General features: G+C 37.5%; 1 non-coding gene across 1 annotated transcript; it reads left to right on the top strand.

Annotated features, from left to right (window-relative positions):
- Positions 1-4,207: 4,207 nt before the first annotated feature.
- On the top strand, positions 4,208-4,315 carry LOC127746418 (small nucleolar RNA R71). The gene has a single exon (XR_008008037.1). It is a non-coding gene; the product is annotated as a small nucleolar RNA R71 (small nucleolar RNA).
- The last annotated feature ends 15,779 nt before the right edge of the window (positions 4,316-20,094 follow it).

Here is a 20,094-nt window from a genome sequence, read left to right as displayed (position 1 = left end):
GAAATTAAATGACTGAAACTTAAAGTGCAAGAAATGTAAATTGCAGTAACTTAAATGGCAAGGAATGTAAATTGCTTGAATGTAAAAGGGATTTGAGGACTGGGATTGCAGAATCTAAACGAAGAGAAAGTAAATTGCAACAATTAATAAAGCAGAAATTGAATTGGTAGCAATGAGGATTCAAACAGAAATTGAAATTAAAGTGCAGCAAGGTTCACAGAAGAACCAAAAGTAAATTGGGATCTCAGGGTTCAAGAGACTAGGTAGCAGAGCCTAGATCTCAATTACCTTCCTAGATCCAAGTTCTCAAAGCAATTGACAAGAAATTGAAGAAGAAACAGTAAAGAGAATGTGAATGGATTCAATTATGCAGAGAAGAAATTAAAGAGACTTTGAATGGAGATTGAGACAGAATTTCCTCAATTCTTCACACCCAAAACTCAAAACAAGGAAATTAAGAAGACCCAAGCAAGAATGAGGAAGAAGAGAGATCAATTCCCCTCCCCAATTCTCTGAAATCTCAGTGATGACACCGAGAGAAGTTCCCAAGTGCAAAAGTAAAATTCAAAGCTCAAAAGAAAGTGCAAAATTCAAAAGCTAAGCCAAAGGTAAAAGGTAAAAAAGGGTCCTAATTACATCAAACTAGCTCCTATTTATACACTTTCTATTCTTGGATTTTGGGATTTGGATGGGCTTTTGATTTTGTGAAGAAATGAATTAAATTGGCATTTTAATTGAATTTTTCGGCCCAAAATAATAGCTTCCAGGAGGCTGCCCTGCCCTTGTGGAGGTCAGGGCAGGATTTGGTGTGTGTTGGTGCTTGATTGGTGCGTGCTGGTGCGGTCTTGGTGCACAGAACGCTGCCCTGCCCTCGCGGAGGGCAGGGCAGGAAAAATTGGTGCGCCAGATGGGTGCTTGGTGCGCTGCTTGGTGCTGCCAGATTCAAGCTGTGGTGCGCGCTGGTGCTGCCAGGAACGTGCCTTGGTGCGCAGAACGCTGCCCTGGCAGGGCAGAAAAAATTGGTGCTGCCAGGATCGTGATGGTGCGCGCTGGTGCTGCCAGAATCATGCCGTGGTGCGCCAGAATTGAACCTTGGTGCGCCAGATTCATGCACCAAAAAAATGCTGCCCTGCCCTCGCGGAGGGCAGGGCAGTGTTTTCACTTTGATGTCCCAGGTTCGAATCATGGCCGAAACACACGCTCATTCATTTTCCTTGGTTTCTTGGCATGGTGATGGGGTTTAGTTCCTTGCTTCCTCATGGTCCCGTGTTCAATTCTTGTGGCAAGCATTTGGAGACATTTTCCTTTGATTTTTTCCCTTTGTGAGCCTGATACTGCCCTTGTGGAGGGCAGGGCAAGGTTCTCTTCTTCTTGGTTCCAAGGCACACTTTTTGTGCTCTGCCCTTGTAGTGGGCAGGGCAGAGTTGCCTTCTTTGCCTTGTTCCCTTATGTTGCCCTCCTAGAGGGCAGTGTGCCCTTGTGGAGGGCAATGCTTGCCTCCCCCATTGTATTTGGCACACTTTTCCTTCCTTTGACCACGCTTCCTTCTCCTTGGGTCACGCTTTCTTTAGGCCACGCTTTTCTCTTTTATTCTTTTCTTCACCTAAAATAAACCAAAACAACCACTCCAAGTATCACTAAATTCATAAGGCTTATAAATCAATTAAAATTCAATTAAAATTAGCTTAAACCTCATGGATTAACATTAATTTCATGGTGGTTGCTTGATTTAAAGAAGTTGTGCATTTTCACTCCAAATCACTTACTTAAGAAGCAAGAAAGTGCATAAAGACTAACAAAACAAATGAAATTAGCTTGAAAAATGGGTATATGATGACTTGTCATCAGGGGGTTTTTGGGGAAGAGTGGATGGATGTGAGTGGTGAAGAGGTGATGGGGAAGGGTGATTGAGGTGATTGATAAATTATGTTTTGGGAAGAGTGTTGTGAAAAGGTGTGAGAGAGAGGGAGAAGGTAATTGGGGATTCTGTGGGGTCCACAGATCCTGAGGTGTCAAGGATTTCTCATCCATACACCCTTTAGGCGTGTAAAATGCCCTCTGCATGCAATTCTGGCGTTTAACACCAGACTGATGCTTGTTTCTGGTGTTGAACGCCAGCTCTATGCTTGTTTTTGGCATTAAACGCCAGCTCTATGCTTATTTCTGGCGTTTAACACCAGCTCTCTTCAGGGTGCAATCTTGGCGTTTAAACGCCAGAATGCTGCTTGTTTCTGGCGTTCAACGCCAGCTTCATGCTCTGTTCTGGCATTAAACGCCAGCCAGATGCTCCTTACTGGCGTTTAAACGCCAGTAAGCACTTCCTCTAGGGTGTGCTTTTTCTTATGCTATTTTTTATTCTATTTTTAATTTTTGCAATTGTTTTGTGACTCCAAATGATCATAAACCTAATAAAACATAAAAGAACAATAGAAATATATATAAGTTAAAATCGGGTTGCCTCCCAATAAGCGCTTCTTTAATGTCAATAGCTTGACAGTGAGCTCTCATGGAGCTTTACAGATCATTAGAACATTGTTGGGACCTCCCAACACCAAACTTAGAGTTTGGTTGTGGGGGTTCAACACCAAACTTAGAGTTTGGTTGTGGCCTCCCAACACCAAACTTAGAGTTTGACTGTGGGGGCTTTGTTTGACTCTGTATTGAGAGAAGCTTTTCATGCTTCCTCTCCATGGTTGCAGAGGAAGATCCTTGAGCTTTAAACACAAGGTAGTCCCCATTCAATTGAAGGACTAGCTCTCCTCTGTCAACATCAGTCACAGCGCCTGCTGTGGCTAGGAAAGGTCTTCCAAGAATGATGGATTCATTCTCATCCTTCCCAGTGTCTAAGATTATGAAATCAGCAGGGATGTAAAGGACTTTAACCTTCACTAACACGTCCTCTGCCAATCCATAAGCTTATTTTATTGACTTGTCTGCCATCTCTAATGAGATTCTTGTAGCTTATACCTCAAAGATCGCAAGCTTCTTCATTACAGAGAGTGGCATAAGATTTATACCTGACCCCCAGGTCATACAGAGTCTTCTCAAAGGTCATGGTGCCTATGGTATAAGGTATTAAGAATTTACCAGGATTTTGTTTCTTTTGAGGTAAAGTTTGTTGAACCCATGTATTTAGTTCACTAATGAGCAAGGGAGGTTCATCTTCCCAAGTCTCATTACCAAATAACTTGGCATTCAACTTCATGATGGCTCCTAGATATTAAGCAACTTGCTCTTCAGTTACATCTTCATCCTCTTCAGAGGAAGAATAGTTCTCAGAGCTCATGAATGGCAGAAGGAGGTTTAATGGAATCTCTATGGTTTCTATATGAGCCTCAGATTCCTTTAGGTCCTCAATATAGAACTCCTTTCTGTCTGGGGGACGTCCCATGAGGTCTTCCTCATTAGGATTCATGTCCTCCCCTTCCTCCTTGGATTTGGCCATAAAGACAATATCAATGGCCTTGAACTCTCTTTTTGAATTCTCTTTTGTATTGCTTGGGAGAGTACTAGGAGGAGTTTCAGTGATTTTCTTACTCAGCTGGCCCACTTGGGCCTCCAAATTTCTAATGGAGGACCTTGTTTTAGTCATGAAACTTAAAGTGGCCTTAGACAGATCAGAGACTATGTTTGCTAAGTTAGAGGGACTCTGCTCAGAATTCTCTGTCTATTGCTAAGAAGATGATGGAAAAGGCTTGCTATTGCTGAGCCTGTTTCTTCCACCATTGTTAAAGCCTTGTTGAGGCTTTTGTTGATCCTTCCATGAGAATTTTGGATGATTTCTCCATGAGGAATTATAGGTGTTCCCATAAGGTTCTCCCATGTAATTCACCTCTGCCATTGTAGGGTTCTCAGGATCATAAGCTTCTTCTTCAGATGATGCCTCTTTAGTACTGTTGGATGCATTTTGCCATCCATTCAGACTCTGAGAAATCATGTTGACTTGCTGAGTCAATATTTTGTTCTGAGCCAATATGGCATTCAGAGCATCAATTTCAAGAACTCTCTTCCTTTGAGGCGTCCCATTACTCACAGGATTCCTCTCAGAAGTGTACATGAATTGGTTATTTTCAACCATGTCAATAAGTTCTTGAGCTTCTGCAGGCATTTTCTTTAGGTGAATGGATCCACTTGCAGAATGGTCCAGTGACATCTTAGAGAACTCAGATAGACCATAATAGAATATATCCAAAACGGTCTACTCTGAAAGCATGTCAGAAGGACACCTTTTGGTCATATGCTTGTATCTTTTCCAAGCTTCATAGAGGGATTCACCATCTTTTTGTTTGAAGGTCTGAACATCCACTCTAAGCTTGCTCAGGTTTTGAGGAGGAAAGAACTTAGCCAAGAAGGCCGTGACCAGCTTATCCCAAGAGTCCAGGCTATCTTTAGGTTGTGAGTCCAGCCATGTTCTAGCTTTGTCTCTTACAGCAAAAGGGAAAAGCATGAGCCTGTAGACTTCAGGATCTACTCCATTAGTCTTAACAGTCTCACAGATCTACAAGAATTCAGTTAAAAACTGATAAGGATCTTCTGATGGAAGTCCATGAAACTTGCAGTTCTGTTGCATTAGAGCAACTAGTTGAGGTTTCAGCTCAAAATTGTTTGCTCCAATGGCAGGGATTGAGATGCTTCTTCCATCAAATTTGGAAGTAGGTGTAGTATAGTCACCAAGCATCCTCCTTGCGCCTCCACCATTGTTATTGGGTTCGGCCATGTCTCTCTCTTTTTTGAGATTCTCTGTAAGGTTTTATCTGGATTGTTATGCTTTAGCTTCTCTTAGCTTCTTCTTCAGAGTCCTTTCAGGTTCAGGATCTCCTTCAACAAGAATGTCCTTGTCCTTGCAACTGTTATGTAAAAGAAGAGAACAGAAAAGAAAGAGGAATCCTCTATGTTACAGTATAGAGATTCCTTTATGTGAGTAGAAGAAGAAGAATAGAAGAAGGAGAAGAGAGAAATTCGAACATAGAGAAGAAGAGAGGGTTCAAATTTTTAAGATGAAGAGAAGAGTGTTAGTAATTAAATAAATAAATAGAAGAAGATGAGGGAGAGAGAAATTCAAAAATTGTTTTTGAAAAATGATTAGTTATTTTCGAAAATTAGGAGAAGAAATAAAATTAAATTTAAAATTTGAAACAATTAGTTAATTAAAAGAATTTTGAAAAAGAGGGAGGTAATTTTCGAAAATTAGAAAGAGAAAAGTAGTTAGGTAGTTTTGAAAAAGATAAGAAACAAACAAAAAGTCAATTAGTTAGTTGAAAAAGATTTGAAAATCAATTTTGAAAAGATAAGAAGTTAGAAAAGATATTTTGAAATCAAATTTTTGAAAAAGATATGATTGAAAAAGATATTTTAGAAAAGGTTTGATTTTTAAAATTAAAATTGATTACTTGACTAACAAGAAACTAAAAGATATGATTCTAGAATTTAAAGATTAAATCTTTCTTAACAAGAAAGTAACAAACTTGAAATTTTTGAATCATTCACATTAATTGTTAGTAAAGTTTTTTTTTTGAAAATTATGAAATAAAATTAAGAAAAGATTTTGAAATAAATTTTAAAATTTTCGAAAATATATAAAAAAATGAAAAAGATTTGATTTTTGAAAAAGTTTTGAAAAGATAAGATTTTTAAAATTGAAATCTTGACTTCACTAACAAGAAACAACTTATTTTAAAAAATTTTGACTAAGTCAACCCAAAATTTCGAAATTTATGAGAGAAAAAAGGAAAAGATATTTTTTATTTTTAAATTTTTAATGAGGAGAGAGAAAAACACAAAAATGACTCACAACATGAAAATTATGAATTAAAACACATGATGCATGCAAGAACACTATGAATGTCAAGATGAACACCAAGAACACTTTGAAGATCAAGATGAATATCAAGACTTATTTTTGAAAGATTTTCAAGAAAAGAAAAACATGCAAGACACTAAACTTAGAAATCTTCAATGCTTAGACACTATGAATGCAAAAATGCATAGGAAAAACAACAAAAAACACAAAACAAGAAAATATGAAGATCAAACAAGAAGACTTGTCAAGAACAACTTGAAAATCATGAAGAACACATGCATGAATTTTTGAAAAATGCAAAAGTTTTTAAAACATGCAATTGACACCAAACTTAAAAATTGACACTAGACTCAAACAAGAAACACAAAAATATTTTTGATTTTTATGATTTTATGATTTTTTTGTATTTTTTTCGAAAATAATCTTTAGAAAAACGAAAAAAGAAAAATATTTTTTGAAAGATTTTTGAAAACTTTTTGAAAATAAAATTACCTAATCTGAGCAACAAGATGAACCATCAGTTATCCAAACTCAAACAATCCCTGGCAACGGTGCCAAAAACTTGATAGGCAAAATTGTGATTTACTCTTTTCATAACTCGAACAATTCTTAGCAATGGCTCCAAAAACTTGGTGCACACTACTAATGGTTTTCGAAAATAATAAAAAATAAATCATTAAAACAAAGATAGAGATACTTATGTAATTCAATGGTAGGAATTTCAGATAAGTGCATAGAGATGCTTGTTCTTGTTGAATCTCTCCTTTCCTACTGCTTTCATCCAATTCTTCATACTCCTTTCCATGGCAAGCTGTATGTAGGGCATCATCATTGTCAATGGCTACTTCCCATCCTCTCAGTAAAAATGGTCCAAATGCTCTTGTCACAGCACGGTTAATCATCTGTCGGTTCTCGATCATGTCGGAATAGAATCCATTGATTCTTTTGCGTCTGTCACTACGCCCAACAATCGCGAGTTTGAAGCTCGTCACAGTCATTCAATCTTGAATCCTACTCAGAATACCACAGACAAGGTTTAGACTTTCCGGATTCTCAAGAGTGGCCGCCAAAGGGTTCTAGCTTATACCACGAAGATTCTGATCAAGGAATCCAAGACATACACGCTCGATCTAAGATAGAACGGAAGTGGTTGTCAAGCACGCGTTCATAGAGACGGATGATGATGAGTGTTACGGATCATCACATCCATCAGGTTGGAGTGAAGTGAATATCTTAGAATAAGAATAAGCATGAATTGAATAGAAAACAGTAGTACTTTGCATTAAAACTCGAGCTACAACAGAGCTCCACACCTTAATCTATGGTGTGTAGAAACTCCACCGTTAAAAATACATAAGTGAAAATAGTGTTCATTGGCTTCGGCCGCAGAGAGGGAACCGAAATAACCAAGACCAAATGGTCTAAGAGACTACTAATACAATAGTAAAAAGTTCTATTTATACTAAACTAGTTACTAGGGTTTACAGAAATAAGTCTTAGTGCAGAAATCCACTTCTGGGGCCCACTTTGGTGTGTGCTTGGGCTGAGCTTGAGCTTTACACGTGCAGAGGCTTCTCTTGGAGTTAAATGCCAAGTTGTAACATGTTTTTGGCGTTTAACTCTGGTTTGTGACGTGTTTCTGGCGTTTTACTCAAGAATGCAGCATGGAACTGGCGTTGAACACCAGTTTGCGTCGTCTAAACTCGAACAAAGTATAGACTATTATATATTTCTGGAAAGCTCTGGATGTCTACTTTCCAACGCTATTGAGAGCGTGCCATTTGGAGTTCTGTAGCTCCAGAAATCCATTTCGAGTGCAGGGAGGTCAGAATCCAACAACATCAGCAGTCCTTTTTAAGCCTAAATCAGAATTTTGCTCAGGTCCCTCAATTTCGGCCAGAAAATACCTAAAATCACAGAAAAACACACAAACTTATAGTAAAGTCCAGAAATGTGAATTTTGCATGAAAACTAATGAAAACATCCCTAAAAGTAGCTAGATCCTACTAGAAACTACCTAAAAACAATGCCAAAAAGCGTATAAATTATCCGCTCATCATATCTCTAATTCCCAAGCCTCCATATTTTCTTGGAGTGACAAATTTGCTCCACTTGACATAATTTAAGCAACGCTCCCCCACCTTTCCCTTCCACAAGAATTGTCTAAGTACAAAATCAATCTTTTGACAAATTGAAGTAGGAAAAAGAGTAACTTGCATCTGATAAATAGGAAGAGAAGAAGCAACAGATTTAATTAAGCAAAGCCTGCCTGCTCTGTTAAGGAGCCGACCTTTCCAACTAGCCAACCTATCCTTGATCTTCTCTAAAGAGTCCGAAAAAATAGACCTAGTAGCTCGAGGATGATTAAGGTTCACCCCCAAGTATTTGCCTAGGTCACTAGTAAAAGGAATATGAGAAACACCAGACAACATTTTCTTCCTTCTATTAGAGATATTTCTAGCTTTAGATTTTTCAATGTTAACCTTCATACCTAAAGCTTCGCAGTACAACTCCAAGGTGTGGACAACATTCTGAACTTGATTTTTCTTCGCTTTACAAAATAGGAGGAGGTCATCTGCAAACATCAAGTGAGAAACTCTAGGTCCCCCTCTAGAAACACCCACACCCTCCCAAATACCCTCGTCAACTTGTTTGGAAATGAAGCATGCCAATCCCTCCATGCACAAAACAAATAAATAAGGAGAAATTGAATCTCCTTGCCTGAGCCCTCTGCAAGGTTAGAAGCTGTCCAATCTATTCCCATTCCAAAGGATGGAAAAATTTGAAGCCTGAACATAATTCATTACAAGCCAAATAATTAGAGAAGGAAAGCCAAAAGATTCAAGAGTGTGCTTAAGAAAATTCCAATCAACTCTATCATAAGCCTTTTCTAAATCAATCTTAAAAGCCATAGCTCCTTTGCTAGACTTTGTCCGCTTAAGAAAGTGAAGAACTTCTTAGGCCACAATAATATTATCAGGCACTCCTCTACCATGTATAAACCCTCGCTGAGTTGGGCTAACAATCTCATCCAAAAATGGTCGTAATCTATTGACCAGCACTTTAGTCACTAGCTTATAAATTACATTACAAAGGCTTATTGGCCGAAAATCCTTCAATCTAATTGGAGGGTTGCACTTAGGGATAAGAACAATCAAAGTTTTCAACAAAGAATGGCTTAACGTCTCCCCTAAGAATGCTTTCTGAACAGTATGCCACACCTCATGACCCACCAGATTCCAATATTCCTTGAAGAAAAAAACTTGAAAACTATTCGGCCCAGGAGCTTTGAACGACCTCATATTCTCCAGAGCTTCTTTAACCTCTAACATTGTTACTGGTTTAGACAAATTATCACAAGCATCCTGGCTAAGAGATGGCATAGGAATTTCTCCCATGAAATTAACCTCAACAGGCTTAGTAGAGCAAAAAATATTTTTGAAGAAATGAACAACCTCTCTTTGCAAAACTTTCGGATCATTAGACTAGGACCCATCACTGACCAGTAACCCATGAAACTTGTTATATTTTCTGCTAGGAATGGTTTGCATATGGAAAAAGCTAGTATTTCTATCACCATACCAAACCTATTGATCTCTTGACTTCTGGTACCAAAGCAATTCTTCCTGGGCCAAAACTGTATTATACTCAGCTCTTAATTCTTCCTCTTTGTGCTTCAAAATCGGATCATCGTCAGCTTCCATTTTCCATTGAATACAATTCAAATAAGCCTTAAATTCCCTCTTTTTAATAAAAATATTGCCGAAGACCGTAGAGTTGAATTCCAACGAAGCTTTTTGAACCCCCAACAACTTCCTATGGATGCCAAAGTCTGTACTATCCCAGGATTTCTAAACAATGGCCTTGTAATCAGGATGAGTTGCCCATGCCGCTTGGAATCTAAAAGGCCAGTTTCCTTTCTTGATAGGAACTCCTTGACATCGAATAAGTAGGGGACAGTGATCAGAGTGGGAACGATTGAGAACTTCAACAAAAGCTTCTGGAAAAAGAAGGCGCCATTCTGTATTACAGCAAACTCTATCCAATCTCTTTACAATTTCTTTGTTTCCTTGAATTTTACGGAACCAAGTAAACCATCTTCCAGAGGTTGTCAGATCAAAAAGACCATAATAATCTAGAGTACTTGCAAAGACACTACTGCGATTCGAATAGAAATTACCCCCCTTCACCTCATGAACACTCAAAATATCATCAAAATCTCCAACAACCACCCACGGGTCCTGAATGCACAAACCAATATCAAGCAGATGACTCCATAATTCTACTCTATTAGTGGCTTGAGGGCTGCCATAAACCGCACTGCAGATCCATCTTCGCCCACCACCATCAATTTCCAAAGTTACACATTGATTCATAGCCCAAAGAATTTTACAAAAAAAATTTAAATTAGCAGAGAGAAACCAAATTCCCCCTTGTGTCCAACAGCATCTACAATCCCTACAAGATAATAGCCTAATCTCTCCCAAAAGTCTTTCATAGTTTCAAACCCAATATGAGTTTCCACCAAAATAAAAAGTTGGTTGAAATTTTCGTACCAACTCCTTACAGTGCACTCGAGACATCTTATTTGACGCCCCCTTACATTCTAACTAATAATATTTAAATGGTCACAATCCATAAAAATAAATTAAATAATTGGAATGTATAATCATTCTACCTCACGTTGATGGACCCCTATCTCCAAGTGTCTTCTGGTGGACTTGCACCGCAGAACCATTATTCTTCTGTTGAGGTTGGTTCTCCAAGTTTGTTGTTGCACTAGCTTTATCAAGATCTTTTTGTACTCGAGAATTCGTTGACGATGCTTCAGTAGGTGAGTTTTGAAGCGAAATAGGATGCTGCCTTTTGTGCCCTGCTTTAAAAAAATGAGTACTTTGATCCTTGAAAGCCACCTGAGTTGTTCCTAAAGAGCCAAGTGTGGATGGAGGATCCTTCTTTTCCTTAGGCTCCACCTTTGCATTTGATAAAGACTTCACTTTTCCATTTGATGAGGATCCAGTATGCATGTTATTAGACCCAAAAAAAATTTCTTACTCACCAAATTGGAGCATATTCCTACATTGGCTTTTTTTTGGCACCACATTGGGACCTTTACCCACTTTTTCCTTGCCTTTTCTACTACCTGTAAGTCTGGAACCCATTCACCCTCTTTTGCACGAGTATCCCTATCCATGCGTGATTCTTGCAAATTATCATGCACAAGACCCGCTGCTCCATGCTTCTCTATAATTGGAATTGATTTGGCATTATTTTCAAATTCAAAAGTTAAATTTTGATTTTTTATTAGGATTTGACTACCTTCTGCCGTTTTCTCGTTGTTATCCACCGGAAACAGTGACGACAAATTTTTCTCCTTCACCATGCTTTCCTTCCCAATGTCATTGTTGTTCTCTTTCGCACATTCTCTTGTTACGTGCCCAAAGCAGCTACATTTTTCATAAATTAAATTCAAGTGCTCATAATTTATGTCATACATATGACCATCAACTTGAATTTTTTTATGACTGGAAGTCCCAAGTTAATTTGCACACATACTCTTGCATACTTTCCCCTATCCGCAGACTTGGTGGCTAAGTCAATGCGGATCGGTTTGCCAACAGCTGACACAATCATTTTCATGACTCTCTCTCGATAATAGTTAATGTTTAAACCTGTGATTCTTATCCAAACCATGGTAGGCCCAAAAGTGTTTTCACAAGGTCTGAATGAAGAACTCCAAGGTTTAATTGCAACATAACTACCAGTAATCATCCATGGTCCTCCAAGGAGAAATTTTTCTCTATCCTCCAAGAGATCAAATTTGACTAAAAAATAGCCAAAACCGATATCTAGTACTTCATATCCTCCTTTGGTTCTCCAGACTCCTTTAAGCCTGTGCGTGATCGCCGTATAGCTAAAATTTTTTCCAAGAACTTTGATCACGATGGCATCTTTGTAGGGCTCTGCCAATATCTCCTTTGCTTCTTTAGTGAACGTCACAATCGATATCTCCGAATCGCCTTGCTTACTAACTACTGTAGCCATCTTATCCCCATTAAGAGAATCAGCAACCTCCAAAGCTCTCCTTATTGAGGCACCAACAACTTTATCTCTGAACGATATCCGCTGACCTTGAATCTTGTTCCTGTCTCCTTTAATCCACTCCTTTTCACCTGATGCATGCCCCCTTCCACTCTCCCCCTTATTGCTTCCACTGGCATGGTCGGTTGCCTCGCTATATGTCACCCTCGAAGACTCTCCCCCATTCTTTCCGCTCTTCATTTCAAAATTCAAATTTTGCGTCTGTTTTTTATTGCATAAGAGAATTTTGTATATTTTTAGGATGATATTTTTGATTGATTTTGGACTACTGTGCTTCAAATTGAAGAATTCGTACATTTGATTTGTTCAAATTGTACTAATTATTCTTGCTTGATTAAATTCATGTATGCCACGTGTTCAATGATATGTCTATATAACAATTTGGATTTGAATTGCATGTTTGCTTATGTATCATGTTATTTTGGTCAATTATTAGTATTAGACATATTATAATGAATGAGATTATTAACGGATTATGCAATTGTCTCTTAGTAAGTTTCAAATGATATTTTTGACAAAAAGATTTTATAGCTGACAGTGATTTTTTCAATTTGAATTTTGTTGTTTGGTGCCTGTTATTTCAATGTGTCTAACATTGTATCACTTGTAAATAATTCATTGAGCAGTTTTAAATTTTAACATGGAAGTTCCATAGCCAATTTAATGTCTCTTTGCTCTGAATTTTCTTGTTTCAACAAATAGAGTTCTAAATATTTTTGTACTTTTTTATTTATGTTATAAATGATGAGTGCAGTATTGATGGCACCAAATTAAGATTTTGTATATGCTACTACGAATAATATTAAACGCTAGCAAATTAAATCTATATTTGACTTCCTATTACTTGTCTTCAGAAATCAGTTTTACTTTCTAATATATTTCCACCCTTGTTATGTTTAATATCTCCTTTGTTTTTATTACAAAATTTCTATATGTTAAACTACTCTGTGCCTCTATATTATTCATATTTGGATTTGGATTTTTTTTCTTTTTTTTTGTCGTTTTATACAATAGAATAATTGTCAAAGATAAATTAATGATTGAAAGAATTGATTACTTCACCTTTTATACTTAATTGAGAAATAATGGAGTACTTTCTTTTTTAATTAATTTAAACATAATTAATATTAACTGTCTTGTGAGTTGTGAGTATTTTTACTTTCAAATATCGAGGACAATTGGCTATTTTATATTTGCATTGTTATATTGGAATATTTCAGGAGGACCTACTGCTGAAATGCGTGGACTTTTAAATTTGAGCATACAAGACTAATAGAGGTTGGGCATTTGCTGATATTAATTATGATGGAAATACTGATATGCTTCTCACTTTTCATTAGTCATTTATTTATTTATTTTCTTGTCACCCAATTAAATATTCATTGTAAATACTTTTTCATTTGAGTTCATGTTCATTATAGCCTGTTATAGTTAGTTTCAGGTTGTTGAAAGGAGGAAAGTAAATTGACTAATATTTCTTAAAAGATTATGGGAAATATAAAAAAAAGTGTATTTTTCGACGTTAAAAATCGATGATAATCTCTCATTTCAGTATTTTTCGATAGCTTACTGTCGATATTGTTAAAATAAGATAATTAAAAATAAAATATTAAAATCAGACAGCTAGGTCGTCAATTTTTTTGATGATGCATTAAATCCTTCTCCTATTATCGTCACATTGTCGACGAATCATAGGTGGAAAATACTTTTATTTTAAAATCGACAAATATGACGTCTATTTTATTATTTAAAATATCGACAATGTTTTGCCGTCGATAAATTTAAACGGTGTAGTTCACTTTATAAAATTAAATAAATGGTATAGATTTAATGTATAAAAGAAACGCTTAAGTTGTTGGTTTTTTTCAAATTAAAATCGACTAATATATCATCGATATTTATCAATAAAATGATTTTCTGCACTCACTTCTCGTGTCTCCTTCATTTCCCCAAATTCACTGTTTCAATTTCACCAACCCTTATTTCCCCAAATTTACCTCGCATACTTTAACCCTCCTTCTCCACTTCCGTCGCTCCCCCGTTGCTCCATCACGCTCGCGCTGTCATTGTACTGCTACTTCTGTGTCACTGTCATTTTTCATGCTCGTGCCGCTGTCATTCCACTGTTGTTATCGCATCGTGTCTCTGTGCTATTGTTGTTACTGCTCAATCAAAATCAATTACTCATAAACAACATTAAAGAGAAGCACGTTACTTGTATGTTAATTCATAAACAGCATTACATGTATCTTCAAACAAAAAAAGAAAGCTTTTCATCTCGATTAGTTAACCTGAAAGTAAAAACAAAATCGCTCAATACGAATAGAATAATTGAAAAAAGTAGTCAATAAAAAAATTTAAGTTTATACTATAGAATAATTGAAGTGAATATAAGAAATTAGGGATTGAAAAAATTAGATACTAGACTTTTCTATGCTTTTTAGTTTGCTTCATGATTTAAATTAGATTAATAATTAGTACCAAATCAATCTTTAAAAACATATTCTATATATAACAATAATGAGAAAAATTTTTTCCAAAAAATTGATAAAAAAAATCAATGAAGAACGAAAGAGAGAGAGATTAAGTGAGTAATTGATTTTGATTGAGCAATAACAATAACGGCACAGATAGACATAGTGGTGGCAGCAGTAGAGTGACAATGGTGCGAGCGTGAGAAGTGACGGCGGTGTGAGCGTGAAGAACGACAGCAAGCAGCACAGAAGTAGCGAAACGACGACAGCGCAAGCGTGATGGAGCGACGACGGTGCGACAACAGTGGAAAAGGAAGGTTGAAGTATGTGAGGTTTATTTGGGGGAAATAAGGGTTGGTGAAATTGAAATGGTGAATTTGGGCAATGACGGATACATGGGAATTGAGTGCATGAAATTTTTTTATTGATAAATATCAACAGTATATTTGTCGATTTTAATTTGAAAAAAAGCAACAGCTTAAGCGTCTATTATATACATTAATTCTATACTATTTATTTGATTTAAAAAAGTGTTCTAGACCATTTAAATTTATCGACGACAAAATGTTGTTGATATTTTAAATAATAAAATTGACACTAGGTTTGTCGATTTTAAAATAAAAGTATTTTTTACCTATAATTCGTCGACAATGTGACGATAATCAAAAAAAGATTTAATACATCATAAAAAAATTGACGACTTAACTGTCGGTTTTAATATTTTACTTTTAATTATCTTTTTTTAATAATATTAATAGTAAACTGTTGAAAATATCGACGAGAGATAATTATAAATTTTTAGCGTCAAAAAATACATTTTTTGTAGTAAAAGTTCGTTCCTTTTATTGGCGAGGGGTTTTAGAAATACGAGTTAATCATCAAAGACTACTGATTTTTTTTTACGAGTTATTATAATAATTGAATCATTTGTAATATACTTGTTACGTTGGGTAACCGGAGGTTAATGGGCTGGACTCGTTGGGTTTGCCCAATCGTATGAGGGAGGAAGCCTTTGAGTGGGTTTGCGCCTTTAGAGACTCCTTCCGACTTGTGAGTGTGAGAGAATGGGGAGTGGTACCTGCAAAGATACTTCGATGCCTAAGTTAGCAAGGGTGTGAACAGGTCTAGAGAGTATTGGGACTTAGAGATACCTGAGGGGTGTCAGTGTATTTATAGTGGTGAACCAATAACCACCGTTGGAGTAGTTCTACCTTTTAGGGTAGATAACCGTCCCTTTATCTTAGGGAGGTTACGATATGACTCCTGGAAGTGGGTTGAGATATTTTAGGGGCAGTTATTATCTGCCAGCTAATCTTTGCTCTCGACTTCTTTAGAGCAAGTCGTGGGGAGAACCGACTTCTAAAGAGAAGGTCGGTGTACTGAGGAGCCCAACCTTGTGGTTGGATCTGTAGTTTGGACCTGGGCCTTAGCATTGGACCAGAGTATGAACAGTGCCCCTACTCAAGCCCAATTCCTTTTAAGGATTGGGGTCGAGTATTATAACTCGGGTCCGTAGTCAACCTGATAAGGATCCGACATGATTTTTCGTAACCGACGTGTTTTAAAAATTTTCAACAGTCGCGTCAAATCAAACGTCGCGTCGCTTAGGGGTTAGAGCATTTATACGCGGGGGCGGTTACATCGGTAACGGTGCAACTTTTGAATGGCATGCGTCATTTTTACCTTTATGCCCCTATCGTGTGTATAAATACTTTCCCTTCTCCTTGCTTGTTTCGTTTCTGAAAACTTTTCCATCTGCACCCTTTGATCGAAAGAAGAAAGCTTCTTCCTTTCGAGTGCCGTTGCTTCCATTTTCTCGCAAGAAAAAGGTCAGTTTCTTTTCTTGTTCTTTATTTGTAGAGTTGCATGTTCTTTATTTGAGAGGAGAGTCGGTCGTAGACTTTGTTTTGTCAGGGATATGACTTCAGGCCCCTTTAGAGACCCTATTTTTTATCCCTTTTTTTTCTTTGTAGGTTTTTCTAGAAAAACAAAAATGTCTTCTGTTGAAATTCTTGCTCAATGGGTGGATGTCACGGTTTTGGGGGAAGAACCCCTTGTTGACACAGACTTCATCATCAACCTCCGCACTCATCATAGGCTTTGTACCTCTGATGAGGACGAGCCGAAATAAGAATTGGTTGTCCCAGGTCCCGAAGACCGGGTTTGCTTTGGGAGGGCCTCTGAGGCAGCCCCTCATTTTTTCTATATGTATGAGAGTATGATTACCCACCTGGGCATTTTTCTCCCTTTTTCTGACTTTGAGATGGATGTTTTAGGCCACTACCGTGTTGCTCCTACACAGCTCCATCCCAACTCTTGGGGTTTTTTGAAAATTTATCAATTCATTAGCCATGCCCTAGATTTCCCGACTTCTTTGAGGATTTTCTTTTTTCTTTTTCACCTGACTAAGCCCTTCAGTGGGCAAAATAACAAACAACAATGGGTTTCTTTCCGGGCTATACAAGGCTGGAGAGTCTTTACCCTTTTTGATGAATCCTTTCATGACTTTAAAAACTTCTTTTTCAAAGTGCAAGCTGTAAAGGGTCACCACCCTTTTTTCCTGGATGAAAATTCTTCCCCTCACTTTCCTCTATACTGGTTAGAGGCCTCTCCTTGCGAGAAATATAGTTTAGATGATTTGGATGAGGTGGAGGCGGCCATCATTGGGTTCCTCTGAGAAGTTTGGGGGAGAACCTCTTATTTGGATACCAAGAAGTTCCTCCAGGGGTCCCCGACCTTTGTGCAGGCCCAATTAGGTAGTGTCGTATTGGTTTGTTGGGTTTTCCGACTTTCCGAGTTGTTTTCTCCGATTTGTTTTATTGACTTTTTACCTAATGGTTTTTGCAGAGATGGCGAAGAGGAATTCGAGGGAGTCTTACCAGAGGGTTCAGGAGGCCAAGGCTAGATCCCACGCCAGGGTTGGTGGTGCCAACGCGACCGGTCCTTCTCCTCCCCCTTCTTCTCACAGCTTGGGGACCCCTGCCCGACCTATCATTATTTCTTCCTCGGCTTCTTCTCTGCCGCCCCCTTCTTCCCGACCTTCTCCTGAGTCAGAAAAGAAAAAACGCAAGGTTCTAGAGTCTGGCTCTCCTTTTGAAGGTGAGGCCAAGGTGGATGCGCGTCAATTCATTCGGGAGCATATCTATCTTTATACACGTATAAGTATGGATGATGCTTCTCTTCGAAACCACCTTACTATTCTGGCTCAGGAGAGTATCAGGGCGGCGGGAGTGTGTACCAAGTTTCTTGACATCTTTGAGAAAACTCCCCTTAGCACTTTGGGCTCATCCCAAAGGGTTGAGGAGTTAGAGGAGAGGATTCTTTTGTATCAAGGGAGGAGGTCACCAAGCTGAGGGAAGAGAGGGATAATCTCCGGAAGGAGAGGGAGAAGTTGATGGGCCGATGCTCTATGGCGGAGGGCCTACGGGAGAAGGCAGAGCAGAGCTACTCGAGTTTGTTCCAAGACCTTGTGGATGTCAAAAAATATCTAGTGAGGGCTCGGGATGCTTATGCAGAGATGGAGGACTCTATTGCCGAGGGGTCCAAGGAAGCTTGGAGGGTTTTTAGGGAACAAGTCGGGGTCATTGCTCCCGACCTGGACCTCTCACCCTTGGATCCGGACAAGGTTCTAATTGATGGGGCGATCGTGTCTCCTCCCCTACCTGTTTCTGAATTCGAGCTGAAGACTCGGGGTAAGAGAATTATAGAGTCTCCTCCCTGACCAGATGATGCTCCGAGTTCTGACAGCTGTTTCCATGTCCTTATGCTGTTCTTAGGTTGGTTATTTAACCACCTCTTAGCCAAAAATGAGCATGGTCTGGGCGTTCAGCGCCAGCCTTATTCCTCTCTGGGCTCTGATTGTCCTCAGAGGGATTTTGAGTAGCCATTTGTTCATTTCTTGGCTTCCTGCTGCTTTGAAGTGAGGTATTTAATGTTTTCCCACTTCTTAATTGAACTGCTTGGCATTCTTCTGCTATTTGTTTTGACAGTTGCCTTTCTGTTTGCTTTAACTGTACTTCCATATTCCTGTTAGCCATTCTTGTTTCCTGTAGTATTTCCTTGAATTCGGCTAGCTGCTGGGTTAGAAAGTCTAATTGCTGATTGAATTCATTAGCCTGATCCACAGGACTGAGTTCAGCAGTTACTGTTTTAGCTTCTTCTTTCATGGAGGATTCACTGCTTAGGTACATATGCTGATTTCTGGCAACTGTATCAATAAGCTCTTGGGCTTCTTCAATTGTTTTTCTCATATGTATAGATCCACCAGCTGAGTGGTCTAGAGAAATCTGAGCTTTTTCTGTAAGCCCATAGTAGAAGATGTCTAATTGCACCCACTCTGAAAACATTTCAGAGGGGCATTTTCTTAGCATCTCTCTGTATCTCTCTCAGGCATCATAAAGGGATTCATTATCTCCTTGTTTGAAGCCTTGGATGCTCAGCCTTAGCTGTGTCATCCGTTTTGGAGGAAAATACTGATTCAGGAATTTTTTTGACAGCTGTTTCCATGTCTTTATGCTGTTCTTAGGTTGGTTATTTAACCACCTCTTAGCTTGATCTCTTACAGCAAATGGAAACAGTAATAATCTTTAGACATCCTGATCTACTTCTTTATCATGTACTGTGTCAGCAAATTGTAAAAATTGTGCCAGGAATTCTGTAGGTTCTTCATGTGGAAGACCGGAATACTGGCAGTTTTGCTGCACCATGATAATGAGCTGAGGATTCAACTCAAAGCTACTAACTCCAATGGAGGGTATACAGATACTACTCCCATATGAAGCAGTAGTGGGGTTAGCATATAGTGGGGTTAGCATATGACCCTAGAGTCCTCCTAGACTATTCATTTCCACTTAATTCCATGATGGAACAAGGGAGATGATATGGATGTTGATATTGTCTATTTTATTATAAAAATAATTTTGAAATAATAAAATAAAACAAAAACCGAAATAAAAATAAAACAAATAAAGAAAGAAAACTAAAAATTAAAATTTATAAAAAAATTTGAAAAAGTTTATGAATATTTTCAAAAATTTGAGGAGAGAGAAAAGGGTTAGATTTTTATAAAATAGAATAAAAACGAAATAAATAAAAGAAATTGAAAATATTTTGAAATTGAAATCTGAATTTTTATATAAAATTTTCGAAAATGTAGTTTAAAATTAGTTAGGAAAGATATTTTTTTGAATTTTGAATTTTTTTGATGAAAGAGAAAAACACACAAAAAACACAAGACTTAAAATTTTTAGATCCAATGTTCCTTATTTTCGAAAATTTTGGAGGGAAAACACCAAGGAACACCAAACTTAAAAATTTTAAGATCAAAACACAAGAAAGACTCAAGAACACCTTGAAGATTCACAAGAACACCAAGAACAAAAGAAAGAACACCAAACTTAAAATTTTTAGAAAACCAAGACAAAAAATTAAAGAAAAATTGACAAGAAAACACCAAAGTTAGAGTTTGGCACAAGATTCAATCAAAGAAAAATTAATTTTTTTTTTGAAAAATATTTTAAAGAAGATACCCAATTATCAAGAACAACTACTAATGCTCCAGTCAATTGGGCAGTAACTTCAATGTTGATTTTAAAGATGTATTATATTTATGGATAAAAGTATAAATTTTTTTTGAAAGTTAATATTTTGAAAAAGCACAAGAAAAACAAGAAAAGACACAAAACAAGAAAAACTCAAGATCAAACAAGAAAAATAAAC

Source organism: Arachis duranensis, chromosome 3 (assembly GCF_000817695.3).
Source record: "Arachis duranensis cultivar V14167 chromosome 3, aradu.V14167.gnm2.J7QH, whole genome shotgun sequence".
Taxonomy (NCBI): Eukaryota; Viridiplantae; Streptophyta; class Magnoliopsida; order Fabales; family Fabaceae; genus Arachis; species Arachis duranensis.
The sequence above is the reverse complement of the archived record's forward strand: the minus strand, read 5'-3'. Positions and strand labels throughout refer to the sequence as shown.